Source organism: Choristoneura fumiferana, chromosome 4 (genome assembly GCF_025370935.1).
Source record: "Choristoneura fumiferana chromosome 4, NRCan_CFum_1, whole genome shotgun sequence".
Lineage (NCBI taxonomy): Eukaryota > Metazoa > Arthropoda > Insecta > Lepidoptera > Tortricidae > Choristoneura > Choristoneura fumiferana.
In genome coordinates this window covers 5171792-5186452 of record NC_133475.1, presented here as the reverse complement: position 1 = coordinate 5186452, position 14661 = coordinate 5171792, and the positions used below count along the sequence as shown (strand labels likewise).

The 14661-nt window shown below is 37.7% G+C and overlaps 1 protein-coding gene across 2 annotated transcripts in view; it reads right to left on the bottom strand.

Annotated features, from left to right (window-relative positions):
- LOC141427313 (uncharacterized) overlaps positions 1-14661 on the bottom strand; it is a 62158-nt gene that overhangs the window by 33888 nt on the left and 13609 nt on the right. For both annotated transcript variants that reach the window (XM_074086643.1, XM_074086645.1), the window contains exon 2: positions 14047-14089. The gene's annotated coding sequence lies outside the window, so the exon portion shown is untranslated. The remainder of the gene's footprint in view (positions 1-14046; positions 14090-14661) is intronic.

The window sequence follows — 14661 nt, the reverse complement described above, 5'->3', positions numbered from 1 at the left end:
CAGCCTCTGCTGGGCTACTACGAAACTCGAAGTTCGTATCGTACCGTCCCTCTCGCTCTCGTATTAAAGTCAGTCGGTATTAATGTCAGAGGGACCGCACGACACGAACTTCGAGTTTCGAGTTTCGTAGTAGCCCTGCTGTATCTGTAGAAAATATAATAATATGTAAAGCTATAAATAACGGAATGTTATGCCCATGTGCCTAAATCTTACCTACTTGATCTTTAAATAAATAAATCTTTAATAAATAGGGCAGATGAAAAAATCAAACTTTAAATAAGTATTAAAACACTTTTAAGAAAATCCATACGGAACAAGGTGCGGTTTTGTAAGTGGGGTGGGGTATTCTACGTCTACGATATTTTAAATCCCAATTGTAAACGTCAGTAGGCTATTTATCTTAATTTTTTGTACGTCTCGTCTGGACCGGATAGCCAGATGTTGGCCGAGAGCGACTCAACGATATAGGTACCTCACTCTCAACCAAGCTCACGATGTTGTCGATTAAGGATTTCAGACCCTAATGTTAATGCAACAAGCACTTTGACAAGCGCAACTGTAGCTCGCTTTAAATATAGGGCTACCACCACCCAAAAGTGAAAATTTTAACTGCGATTCTCTAATCTAGCGTAAACTTGTTTATCGAGGTCATGCTTAATGTGTGACAGTTAAGTAGAAAAATACGTGACTAACATGACCATACCGTAAGTTTGTATATAAGTACTAATACTTATGCAACAACAATCTTTAGGCATCAAATGATAATTTAGCCTTTTTTTTACGTCTCCGCAAATCCAAAGTAACTATTCAAATTTAGCAGTTACTAGGTTTTTTTAACCGACTTGAAATTTTTGTGATAAGCCGAAGGTTTTGTTTTTGGCTAAGAAATCCTGTTTCGGTTGCAGCTATTATTTGAAAATAATGATGTTAATTAATAATGATGAATTATATTACTTGGATAAAATTTCAAATGTAATTCCGCACATGAATTTCGAAAAACTCAGAGGTGCGAGCCGGGGTTTGAACCCACGACCCTCTGCTTGAGAGGCGATAGGTCAAACCACTAGGCCACCACGGCTATATGCTAATGCTATATGTTATGTGCTATGCCACGAGCTATGCGGTGAAGAAACATCGTGAGGAAACCTGCACAAACCTGCAAAGCAATTCAATGGTGCGTGTGAAGTTCCCAATCCGCACTGGGCCCGCGTGGGAACTATGGCCCAAGCCCTCTTGTTCTGAGAGGAGACCTGTGCCCAGCAGTGGGACATATATAGGCTGGGATGATGATATTAGTTGGATAGAAAGGAAGACCAATGAGGAAGTCTTGAGAATGGTTGAAAACTGAGAACAATCTTGGACGCTATAGATGCTAGACGCGGGAATATGATCGGGCATTTGATAAGACACGACGACGACTTGTTAAAAACAATTCTGGAAGGAAAGATCGAGGGGACGAGAGGAAGAGGTCGACCTAGGCGCAGCTACATCGATTAGATAAGGGAGAAAGTCGGCGTCGCGTCGTATAAAGAGGTCAAAAAGATGGATCAAAGGAGGGATGTGTGGAAGATACTCCACCGACAAGAGTATAACTCTTAAGTTAAAGAAGAAGAAGAAGATGAATTATGTAGGTATAACATAAACTATTTTTCTATCAGTATATGTATAAACGCAGTAAATTTTACCATGCTACCTATTAAAATTTAAATATTTAATAAAATTTCACAATGCCTGTATAATATAAAACAAAATAAAGCTACATACAAACTAAAATTATAAATAAAAAAGGTAATTATAATTAAAAGATAATTATTAATGCTACCTATTACAATTCAATCTTTAATTGTGTTAAAATAAGTTTCGGTTTCGGCCGAACGTGCGTGGGTGGAGCAGAGCTGAAAGTTCGGTTCCGATCAGAAACCTTGTTTCAGTTGGATAATTTTTTATGAGTTTATAAGTTGAGTTTAGTTGAGCCACTAAAAATTTTTGAGCAACCCTGCAGCAACAATGATGGCGACAATCGTATTGTGCGGACGTAAATTATTTGACACTTGTCTCTTGCGTAACATGTGCTGCGGGCCAGCGGGGAGCCTTGCGCTGCGCTGCGGTGTGAAAATGACAATTGGTTATTTTTCGATCCCCTTTTGTATTGTTGTGCAAAATGTCTAGCGATGTGCATTTGGTATTCGAGCAATACTCGTAAATAAGTCAGTTTTAACACAAACCAATTTAGTAAAAGAGTAAAAATGCAATTCGTTTTGCCAGTTATCTACTTATAAGATTCGAATTGGATTTTGTGATTTTATCGATTAACTTTTAAATTAAAATCCCTAATTGTAGTCAAGTTCAAAAGTAGCTGAACACTAGTCCATTATCAGAGGGTCTATTGCGTAACGTTTCTGACACTCGCGATCACATTGTTGTTTACTGTTTCAAACTACTACTTTTGAACTTGAACCACTACTAACCTAAGATTGTAAAATATAGAACATGAAGATTGTAAGTAATCATCGCACGACCCGAAAGCGGAGGCTGTTTACAGGCCCGAGTGATTTAAAAATAATTAAAAAAGCATTGCTCATGATAAAACCTTGAATGCAGAAGCGGGTATAATGTCTTTTTGATAGGTACTACAGTAACAAATTCAGTTCCACCCTCGTTCGATTTACAGATCGCAGGTAACTTCAAGGATGGTGATAAAAAAAAAACAAGAAACAGGATCGCACCCGCACCTAACCGTGCGCATCGACTTCAACTTAATCGGCCGCTTTGTTCGACGTTCGAACTATTCGTCCGGGAAGCGCTAATAATAATAACTCGTAGCAATAACAGGCGGCGAGTCATCGACCTTCGAAAAATCCGACCTGCGCCGCGCAAGGTTGCGACCACGCCAACTGCTTCTCGATTGACTTTAAAACTCATCATTAATTTAAACGTTTGCATACAGGGAAACATCAATCTTAGATCCGGTTATAAATAGAATATAGAATCTACCAATCCTTGTTTATGTTTTATTCAACGACGATTTTTTAAATTATCGATTGCGGAAACCTTATCGTCCATTTGCCCCTGATTGTATGAGTGCGTTGCCGTGTGATTTTATATCGGCAAGTTAACAATCGTGCAAACTCGACGATTTTTTGTGACTTGGAATAACCTTTATTGGTAGAATAGGTACCTACTCAACAAGGTGATCAACATAATTTGCAAAAACTTGATTTGCGCAACATAAATGGCTTGAATTGGCATCGCAAATGTCGAGAAGTAAAGGTTATTTTGTAAACGATGAAAAAAGGATTTATTTTTAGAAACAAATATACATACTTGTAGTAACTTTCAAGTTTAAATTAATGATACCGGATCAACATCGCTTCGTGCTTAGTTTACCAACGTAACAGACCAGAATAGGGCACATCATCGTTTGTTATGTTGTATAACTTTGTTAGCTTCTTTATGATCTTCCTAAGTGGGTTTATTTTGCAAGTACATCTGTACTGAGTACTAACTAGAAGGACATAACCATGACAAAGTAGGCAATTTTTCCGGGCAAATTGTGGATAATTCCTAAGTGCATGACAATTTTTAATGTTGGACGTATGCTCGCATGTAGGTATTAAAGAAAAGATGCATAAAGCTTTATACATGCTTATCAATTTGTGTAGCAGAAAAATATCCTGGATGATTTTAATACTTATTACTCGTACTAGCCGTATGTAATTCGGAAAAGTATAATGAAATCTAAATAGAACATACTCGTATTCTTAATCGCGGGTGTGAAACAGAGGTGAACACCCTATCAAGGCAATCCATTGACCCCCTCTGATGATCAGAGGCGCTCTAGGGTCGGAAATCATGTAGGTAAGTACTGGCACAGTTTTTTGCGCTTAAACATTAAAGGATAATGATGACGTCACCGTACCTAGTGCCAACCACGGCACGCGTCATCGTGAATGACTCTACCTATACGCTTGCGTATCAACAAAATTATTTACTTGTTGTAGTGTAGTTAAATGACTAGTTATTACAGCTCTGATACCGCTTTTAGGAAGTCTTTCGATTAAAATAATAATTAAACTCACATTTATTTGCTATTAAGTTACATTTTGTAGACGAATATTATGATTGTGGTGTTTAACAACTGATAATTATTTCGAAAAGCTAGTTGTTACGAAGAAAACATTATAGGCGTTGTTAGTCGAAGCAGCGTTCGGAAACATGATACCGTTTCTGTTCCCGCTAGAGGGAACGACATAATTTGAGGCACGAGTAATACTGTAAACTCATTTGATAGGAACTTGTTTAAAAATTGACAGACCACTTATTTGACTGATGGTACGAATTTAGCGGAAGGAAGCTTTACTCGCTTGGTGCTATCTCTGACTAGTTTACCCATTCGAACACTCTTCCTCTTACTATTGCATCTATGGTCCAAATCAAATATGTACAGATCTATTGAGTAATGTTTTTCCATCGTGTTTTGTCGAATAAGTTCGTATTTATCGTTCTTTCTCAATCAGCTTCAGTAAACTTCAGTAAGCAAGTTGAGAAAGCAAGATAAATACGATTTTTCCGAAAAAATACGACGGCAAGACATTATTCACAACATCTGTATGTAATCATTATCATAATGCTCATGCATGACGGACTTGTCTCCTTTTTCCACAGAAGAAAATAATATTTACAACGATAAGACGAGAAACAAAGATAAATTTTATTTGGTCACATTTAAACATACAAAAACAAACAAAGCAAAAGCGGAAGGGCAAAATGGACACAAAATGGGAATCTGGCTCAGCACGATGCATTATATGTCACGAATTGCTTCGCAACGCTGATATTCTTCCAGACAAAACAGAACCTTAACCTTAAGGGTTACTAAAAATCTAAACACCCTAATAAGCTTATCAACTATGCGGGACAGAAACGATTCGGAATAAAATTTAAACATACATTTAAAATAAATATAAAACGCTGACAACCAATTGACAAAAACACTAAACTAAAACAAAGATAAATTAACCAATAACATTTTAACGTGTATTTTAAGTGTTTTTGCTAATTCAAAACTTCGATCCAATTTATTTGTGTAATTGTGTGGTATAACAAGAATGAATTACTTACATATAGGTAAGCCAATATTTTGAATTATTTAAATTAAATATTGAATGGTATTTAATTTAAATTTTGAATTCCCGACAAAAGAGGGGTGATAAGTTTGATGCCAATGTCTGTCTGTCTGTCTGTGGCTCTCAAACGGATGGAACGATTTTGATACGGTTTTTTACTTAAAAGAGAACTTCCTTACGGTGGTTCTTAGGTATGTTTCATTAAAATAGGTTAAGCCGTTTTGAGATATTGAATTTTGAAATTACTAAATTGGAGGTTTTTAACTTTCAAAGTTTATTAGGTTAGGTTACCTTACCTTTTACCTTTTGTAATTTATCCTACTAATATTAGAAATGTGAAAGTTTGTTAAGATGTTTGGATGTTTGTTACTCAAACACGCAATAACAGCTGAACGGATTTACATGAAACTTCGCGTACATATAGACAAAGATCTGCATTGATACATAAAATACTTGATATCCCGGATCCCGGTAATGCGTTGTTCCAGTGGGATAATATTTTAAGTTTAAACAAGAATAGAGGGCGCTGTCCAAAAACGGTGATGTACCGTACCTACCTCGGCTCTCAAGATGACGTGTTAACTTCGTTTTCCATCAATAGATGACGTTGCGTTGTGCGACCGAACGTTATCCTTTCAACTTGTTACCGAAACCTTTTTAGGGTTCCGGAGCCGAAATGCAAAAACGGAACCCTTATAGTTTCGCCATGTCTGTCTGTCCGTCCGTCCGCGGCTTTGCTCAGGGACTATCAATGCTAGAGAGCTGTAATTTTGCACGGATATGCCGACAAAATGGTACAATAAAAAATTAATAATAAAATCCTCTCCCCCCTCTAAAATTTAAACCGGTGGATGGAATTTTTTAAGTAAGTATATAAAATTTACAAGCTGCTAAGATTGCTTGAGAATTATTAGTAGTTTTACACTTAAATAGCAGCCTATATTTTATAATAAATAAATAAATAAATATCATGGGACACTTGACACCAATTGACCTAGTCCCAAACTAAGCAAAGCTTGTACTATGGATACTAGGCAATAGGCTAGGTTTATATACGGGTCAAAATTCTTTTCATTGTCTTGCTTTTGTCCCCGAAAAAATTGCACGGAGTTTTTTTTTATGGAACCTAGTGGCATTTTTAATTTTTCTCTAGTTAAATAATAGTTAATCCGAAAAAACAAACATTGGCTCCACATTTTTTTTTATTTCTTAGTTAGAAGACATAAATAATATCGCGACAGAGTGGTCAGAAACAATACAACGAACATAATTTTGATCCATACCTAAACTTGGATAATACGAAATCCTTAGAAAAATATTACTTTATTTTTTCGTAATGGCTACGGAACCCTATTTTGGGCGTGTCCGACACGCTCTTGGCCGTTTTTTTTTTTAAGCCAAACTAAGTCATTTATTTATTGCGTTGCCATGATAACAAGAATCGTGTTAGTAAACGGTTGTCGTTATATATTTAAAAAAATCGCTCGGGCATAATTTACAACAATTGGTTAAGACGACATTAAGCTATTTCTAATGCGGGCGAAGCCGCGGGTTAAGGCTAGTTTTAAATAATTCAAATTATGGATAATTAAAATAATGGATAAATGGATAAAATTATGGATAATTTAAAAAGCCGTGGTGGCCTAGTGGTTTGACCTATCGCCTCTCAAACAGAGGGTCGTGTCGTGGGTTCAAACCCCGGCTCGCACCTCTGAGTTTTTCCAAATTCATGTGCGGATTACATTTGAAATTCACTACGAGCTTTGCGGTGAAGGCAAACATCGTGAGGAAACCTGCACAAACCTGCGAAGCAATTCAATGGTGCGTGTGAAGTTCCCAATCCGCACTGGGCCCGCGTGGGAACTATGGCCCAAGCCCTCTTGTTCTGAGAGGAGGCCTGTGCCCAGCAGTGGGACGTATATAGGCTGGGATGATGATGATGATGGATAATTTATGCTGAACCCCGCCATTCTTATTAGTTTGTACCTGTGGTTTGTACCTACCGTTAAGGATTATAGTGACACCGGTTTTTTTCTCAAATGTATTAGAAATCATCGTAACGTATCATCCTCATAATGTTCACTTGTATCCATACTAATATTATAAATGCGAAGTGTGTGTGTTTGTATGTTTATCCGTCTTTCACGTCAAATCGGAGCGACGGATCGATGTGATTTTTGACATAGAGATAATTTATGGGCCAAACAGTGACATAGGCAGTAGCCTTTATGCACAGTTCCCGAGGGAACAGCGCGCGATAACCGAATTCCACGCGGGCGAAGCCACGGGCAAAAGCTAGTTTATTAATAAATACTCGTTTGTTTTCATAAAATTCTAAAGGAATGCAATCCTTACAATAACCGTTTTTTAGGGCAATTACCTCAACTGGCGATTCCTTACAGATTGAGCGGGGGATTTAATGGTCTATTTGCCACATAGGCGCTTCGTATTTTTAGGGTTTCGTACCCAAAGGGTGCCAACGGAACCCTATTACTGAGACTCCGCTGTCTGTCTGTCTGTCTGTCCGTCTGTCACAGGGCTCTATCTCTTGAGCCGTAATAGGCCTTATGTTCTTTTTAATGTTTAACTACTTATTAGTTTGCGTTTTTGTTAGTGCTATTTTATAAAACCTTCGATAATTATAATAATTGTCTCTAAGACCGTGGTTTATTTTTTTGTGCAGCATTAAGACTAAATAAACAATTTATGATCTACAAACCTCCAACACACATAATAAATACGCGCCGTCGGCCGAATGACCGCGTTCAGCCACTGTTTTTTTTTGCCGCGGCGCACAGGTTATATTCTCTTTGGCGGCGCATGGCAAGAGTCTAAAGCGCTATTCAGCCTCCGACAGGGCGGCAGGCAGAGGGTGAGAATTTAAAATTGTTCTTTATTCAAAATACTTGCATCTAGTGCTTACAATTTGGTGATATGTTTTTATTAACTTGTAATGTAATGTAACTATGTGGTTATGTTTTTTCGGGTGGAATTAATATTTCAACTTCAATTATTTGAAGTGGATATCTTCAACCGATTGAGCTGAAATTTTGCATGCATGTATAAATCCGACGAGAATGCAATATTATTATGACGTAGAGCTGATCTGATGATGAAGTTAGATGTTGGCCATAGGAACTCTATAATAAAACGACACACCGCATTGATTTTTGTCTCATTTGATTCGACTTGACGACTACCTACTTTGGTAACCAGGGGCAAAAGTACCGCCAGAAAAAAAACTTGTATTAGAATTTTTTACAAAAAAATATTACTGAACTATATGTTTTTAAAACATTGTACGGAGGTGCGGAACCCTTTATGCGCGCGTTGCAGTCTTTTTTTTTTATCGCGAGTATACTAATATTATAAAGAGGAAAGACTTCGATTTTTGTATGTTTGTGTTTTTGTATTTTTGGATGTTATATTATATGTAGTTCTGTGAACAATCTGTAGCTAAAAGATCAATAAGATACTGTACTGAAACTGAATGACTGATGGATAGATAGGTAGGTCTCTCTCTAGACCTCTAAGCCTATGCAAAGTAGGAATTTGAAAACCGCTCACGTTATTTGAAATCCAAAGGTTGGCCCAATTTTTTCCGACCATTCCTTCCTGTCACATAATGCTGAAATTTGTGAGGAGTTATATGAACACCTAATCTCTCACGATTTCAGTATTGAAGTAAAGGTTATTGGCGACTGGGGGCTAGGTTACATTTGGTAACAAACGTGACTTGACTTTGACGCTTTGTTATCTTTTCTTTAGGTAACATCATAAATTGTCATGTGTCACTTTTAACTTTATAAATTAAGTAAATTTATTGAAAGAAAATAAATATGGTCTTTTTATTTGTGGAAATAAAGATATTTACCAACTAGTTTTTAGAAATTACTTCGTACTTACTTATCAAAAAGCCCTGTCTGCAATCTATAAATTCGCCAGTTCATCGGCTTTCTGAAGCGTGAAAAAGCTACGACGCACGCACAATGACACGAAAAAAAATGCCATGAAGAAACTTTCGACTATTTTCGGCAGTGGTCGGGTTGCGACAGGCTTGCGAAAGCGTTGCATTGCGCCACTCGACCGGCACGCGTTTTTGACAGCTCGCGTGCGATATCATCGGTGCATTATCTGTGCACATTTTGACGCGCGAAAAGGACGAATTTCCCCAGCCTACTCACTCCCCTTTGCTAATACAAAGGAATGATCGAAACTGAAAAGCTGGGTTTGCTATAACGATTTACTTAACTTTTTTGTTGTTTTTGATACGCAGCATAGCAGAATGTGACCCAACAGGAATGTTCAGCAGGTAAGCAAGTAAGAGTACTGTACCAAAATGTAAACTAGATAGACGGGGTTGGAACGCTAGGGTTCTCAATTACATATTTGACTTGATCACTAAAGTATAATTTACAAAATGTTAAAGACATAAATTTTAATCAAATTAAATTCTAGAGTCGAAATCTTATCCTTATAGCTAATTGACGGGGCTGATTACTAATTAATTACCAATTAGTGAAGTACCCTTCCGAACACACGCGAGCGCACAACACGCGTTTCCAATTTGTGTTTGTTTTATCTTAGCTACGTAAGTAAAGAAAGTAGGCATACGCGACGACCTTCCCAGAGTAAAGATGAAGACTCAAAAGAGCTGTCAGTTGAGCTAAATCCTGACGAATGGTAACCCTAGGTGAGCTACGGCTTGTCCGGGAACTGGTTCAGGCGGGGAGCGGGGACGGGGGCCCCCAGACGGAGGGACGTCATTGACCTCCCGCCCCCGCCGGCCCCTCTCGCGACACCCGCGCAAACCGTAACTTCATTGTACGGTGCACTGCGAATCAAATTCTTCGTTAGACGTTTTTGTGAACTTGTGATGCCTTACAAACTCGACGGTGCTGTTTGAAAAGGAAAACTATTTGAAAAACTTAGTTTTATTATTAGACATTTACTCTTAGGTAAGAACGTCTACTATGTGACATTGAACATGTGAGATAAATACCTAGGTGAAGTTAATTAACTGTACAATGTTAATCTCGGCTCTACGCTACAATCTGAAGTTACAAAGTATAATTTTATTCATCCAAGCCAACAGAAAAGGTACGATAACAATACGCATGTAAATCACGTTAGGACTATGACACACCTGCGCGTTTCGTTTCAATAGCCTCGTCGCAATGTTAAACTTAAGTTTAGAATATTCAGCAAAGGGATCGAACGCCCCGAAATTAGTCAGACAGGGCGTCTGAAGTTTGGCAAAGGTCGGCGCGTCGAGACAGTATCGGCGCCCGAGCTGCCCCGCACCAACTAGGTCAAGTTCATTATTTAAAGATGGCTGGGTAGTCGAGGGGGTGTTTTTCTTTTTTACCCCAGTATCGGGACGTTTAACAAGGCAATCAGATACAGGTGTGTTTAATCTGTGCGAGAATAGTGAAGCGAAGTCTGTTTGCACTTTTGATTGCAGATTTTTAGGGTTCCGGAGCCAAAAACGGAACCCTTATAGTTTCGTCAAGTCCTCCTGTCTGTCTGTCTGTCCGTCCGTATGTCACAGGCATTTTACTCGAAAACTACAAGATGTATATCAATGAAATTTGGAGTACAGATGTCTTGTAAAAGCCGCTATTTAGTTTAGTAGATAAATTAATAAAAAATATATAGGGGGGCACTCCATACACGTAACAAAACATGAAAAAAAAATAACTCGCTTCAACGTGTAGCGTAGTTCGACAGCTCTTTTGAAAATATATTAAGGTTTCTCAAAAAAAATTTTGATTTAGTGAAGATTTCCGAAAATAATCGCTCCCAAAGTATCAAAAGTTATGTCCCCCCCCCCCTTTATCTTGTAAACCGTTTGTCCAAAAAATATGGAAAGGTAACGCTTAATAAATACTTTCAACGAATATTGGTTTCAACATGATCGGATATACCGTTTTTGAGTTATTGCCGAAAAAGTGCCGTGAAGATACTTGTTTTTTTTTTGTAATGGAACCCTATTTTGGGCGTGTCCGACACGCTCTTGGCCGGTTTTTATATGAGTATTGTCTAGTGCTGTTGATTTTGTGAGTTCACTGGCTGATGCGACAGTGTTCTACTTTATGAATCGGAGTAGTTGAGCTAGTTAGTGTTTTAAGCATTTGGTAAATTGAAGTGCTTATTTTTATTGGTTTATCTCGATAATGATTCTTTAGATCTATTCTGGGCGTATCATTCAGGCATTTTCTATTTCCCAACGGAACGTGCTAGTAGGTACCATCAGCCAAATATGTGGTCTACCACCCTAAAGTTGATAATCGTTTGCATGTCATAAAACAATAATGCCAATAGACGTGTCTGACAACTTGAAAGTTCGACTTTAGCGACATATTCATTTGATACGAGTAGGAACTTGTTTAAAAATTGGTAGACTACTTATTTGGCTGATGGTACAATGGACTTAAAATCGAACACGTTCTTTACCGTAAAACCACGTAAGTACTGACGTCTATCAATAATTTACCGGGATATGTATTTTAATATACATAAATAAGCCACACACCACGCAACAGATTAATTGAGCAGATTTTCCTTCTGAGTTCTCTGGCGTAAAAGTACAAATAATTCATTTAGGGTATTGATACTAATTTATGAATCCATATGACTAAATAAATGTGACTACTGAAATTATTCATAATTTGCAACGGATAATCCCTGGAGTTTATTTTAGTTAAAAGAAGCATAGTAGAAATAAGCAACCTGAGATATGTATGCATAGGAAAAATTCGTGTCTAGATTCCTGTCCAGCAGTGGTGTAGAGGTTATAGCACGCAGCACGGAATGCTGAGGACCTGGGTTCGATTCTCAGTGCTGGTCTCTTTTTCTGGTTTTTCTGTGCATCCATGTCTCAGTTTGTATTTACGATATGGTTTCACGGGATACCCGTAAAATTACCAATTTGGAGTTGAAATTAAAAATACAAAAAGACTCCAAAAAATCAATCATAATTTTGAGTTAATTTTAAAAGTAGGTATTTTTAAACTACTACTTCTAGTGTAGATGGAGGGACGCAGATAGATGTAGATTATTTACTGAATCAGGGGTTACTTTGCGGAGGTCCATATCAATGAACTAAAACAATAACTGCTCACACTCACACGCCTTATAAAAAAATAAAAATACTTTATTTCCGACCAACCAGACAACAAAATATTTTTTGTTAGTATGAATGGTCTTACAAACTAGTGTTATTTAGTCGATTTGCTACGTTTATGCAAGATATACGTGTTCATGCAGTTCCTCCACCTCAACACTGTAAGAACACACAAACCCATCAATCACCACCATCACACTATACTGACGCGTTTCGAACTCAACCAGAGCTCATCTTCAGAGCAACACAACCGTACACCATGCTACCGATGTTAGTCTCACGTGAGTCTAACATCTGTTGGGTCTGGACCACCAGGTTTGTGTGATTTGTGTGTGTTCTTACAGTGTGGAGGTGGAGGAACTGCATGAACACCCATATCTTGCATAAACCTAGCTATCATAAGGTCGCGGGTGAGCAAAGTTATTGTTTTAGTTCATAGATAGATGTAAGTAGCTTTTCTTTAACATCTTTGTTTCGCAAGGTGTTTCCTATAGAGGTAGGTACGAATAAAACATACAAAAATAACTCAAGGTGACGGCGTGTCACTGCCTTCTTATCTGTAGGCGTTGCAGACGAAGCGAACCGCCGAATCGTCATCCATAAAAATAAAATTTTGGCTGCGTTATTAATTGTCAACGATCGCTCTGTAGGACTACGAGGTGCGTTTCACTAATAGAAGCAGGATTGGTTGAAATCAAGGAATTCCTGCGTGTACCTATCTAGAGAGGAACTTCCCCAAGTTTAATCTTTTGCTCACATTCATGATTTTAAGTCGTCACATCGGATACAGATACAGGTTATCCGATTACGAAATAACCATAGTTTTTCCGGAAGAGATTGTCGCTTATAAATAGCTATCAGTTAAATTCCCCACCCCAAAAGTGTCTTTAAAACTTGGTTACACGAAATCGGGGAAGTAGAAATTTAACAAGACGTTTTTGCCATGATACACGATGCGTCATTAATATTTGAGCTCCACGAAGGCCGGTCGTTGCACTGTCCTCTACAACTACACGATGCATTAGTCTTTTCGTAAGATTTTCCGCAGGGTCGTCTAATGGACATTAAATTTTAACCTACATACATATAGCTTAAGGGCCAAAATATAGCAGATCGTTTAATTTATACTAGCTTTTGCCCGCGGCTTCGCTCGCGCAGAATTGGTATGTAGCTTAAAGCCTTTTTTGATCCCACAGGAACCATACATTATTTCGGGATAAAAAGTAGCCTATATGTTAATCCAGGGTACCTATATATTACCCGTATGCCAAATATCATGCAAATCCGTTTAGTAGTTTTTGCGTGAATGAGTAACAAACATCCAAACAAACATCCATCCGTACAAACTTTCTCGTTTATAATTATAATATTAGTAAGATATAGTATAATAAAATAATCTACAGAAAATCGTGTCGTTATTACTGTTACCGATGATGCTGTTAAAACGAATTGAAAGCACGGACTCTGAAAGGTTAAGCAACGCTCAATAATCGCTTTCTAAAAATACACTTCATTTCTATAAATGTCAGCGTATTTCGGGAATCATTTGAACGACTTTTATGTTTTATGTGCCTACTTCATTTGAAACACCAACCAATAAATAAGAGGGATATGATATAGTAACATTAGTAACTCCAGCCTGTACCTATACTTCCAATTACTAACCATAACTAAACTTTGCATGTTTGTTACACATTTTAATACTTACCTAAAAATTAATTTACATAAACCGAAAGATAATATGTAATGTTTCATTTATCGTTAAAAACTATAACGAACTACGAGTATACTTACAGTGTTTTTGAGCGTAAGGCGTGAACGTAGATAAATGATGTTCCTGTAACAAAACAACACTAAATAAGTTTGATTTTTTTTTTTGCTTTGTATACTTTTTAAAACGAGAAGGTGGAAATTAGATTTGCTCGCCGCAGTCACCGCCCAAGTCGCCCTCAACTGGAGGTTGATGGAACAGGGCGATTAAGACAAGGAAATAGCGCGATGGTTGCCTACCATAAAGTTGTGAAAACCAGGAAGTGTATAATCACCAAGACACCGAGATATGTAATTGAACGTAGTAGTTTTTTTTATAATGGCGGCTTAACAAACAGTTACGTACCTGAAATAATTTATTGTTATAATAACCTAACCAACAAAAAGTTGGAAAACCCCCGACTTTGTAATTTCAAAGTCCATTATCTCAAAAACGGCTTAACCGATTTTGATGAAACATGTCTAAGAACCATCGCTAGAAAACCTGATTTCAAATAAAAAAACTCATTCAAATCGGTCCACCTGCTTAAGAGCTACGGTGCCACAGACAGACACACAAACACATAGCGGTTAAACTTATAACACCCCTCTTTTTGCGTCGGGGCGGGTTAAAAATAGACAAGGAAAAGCTTCTAGAAC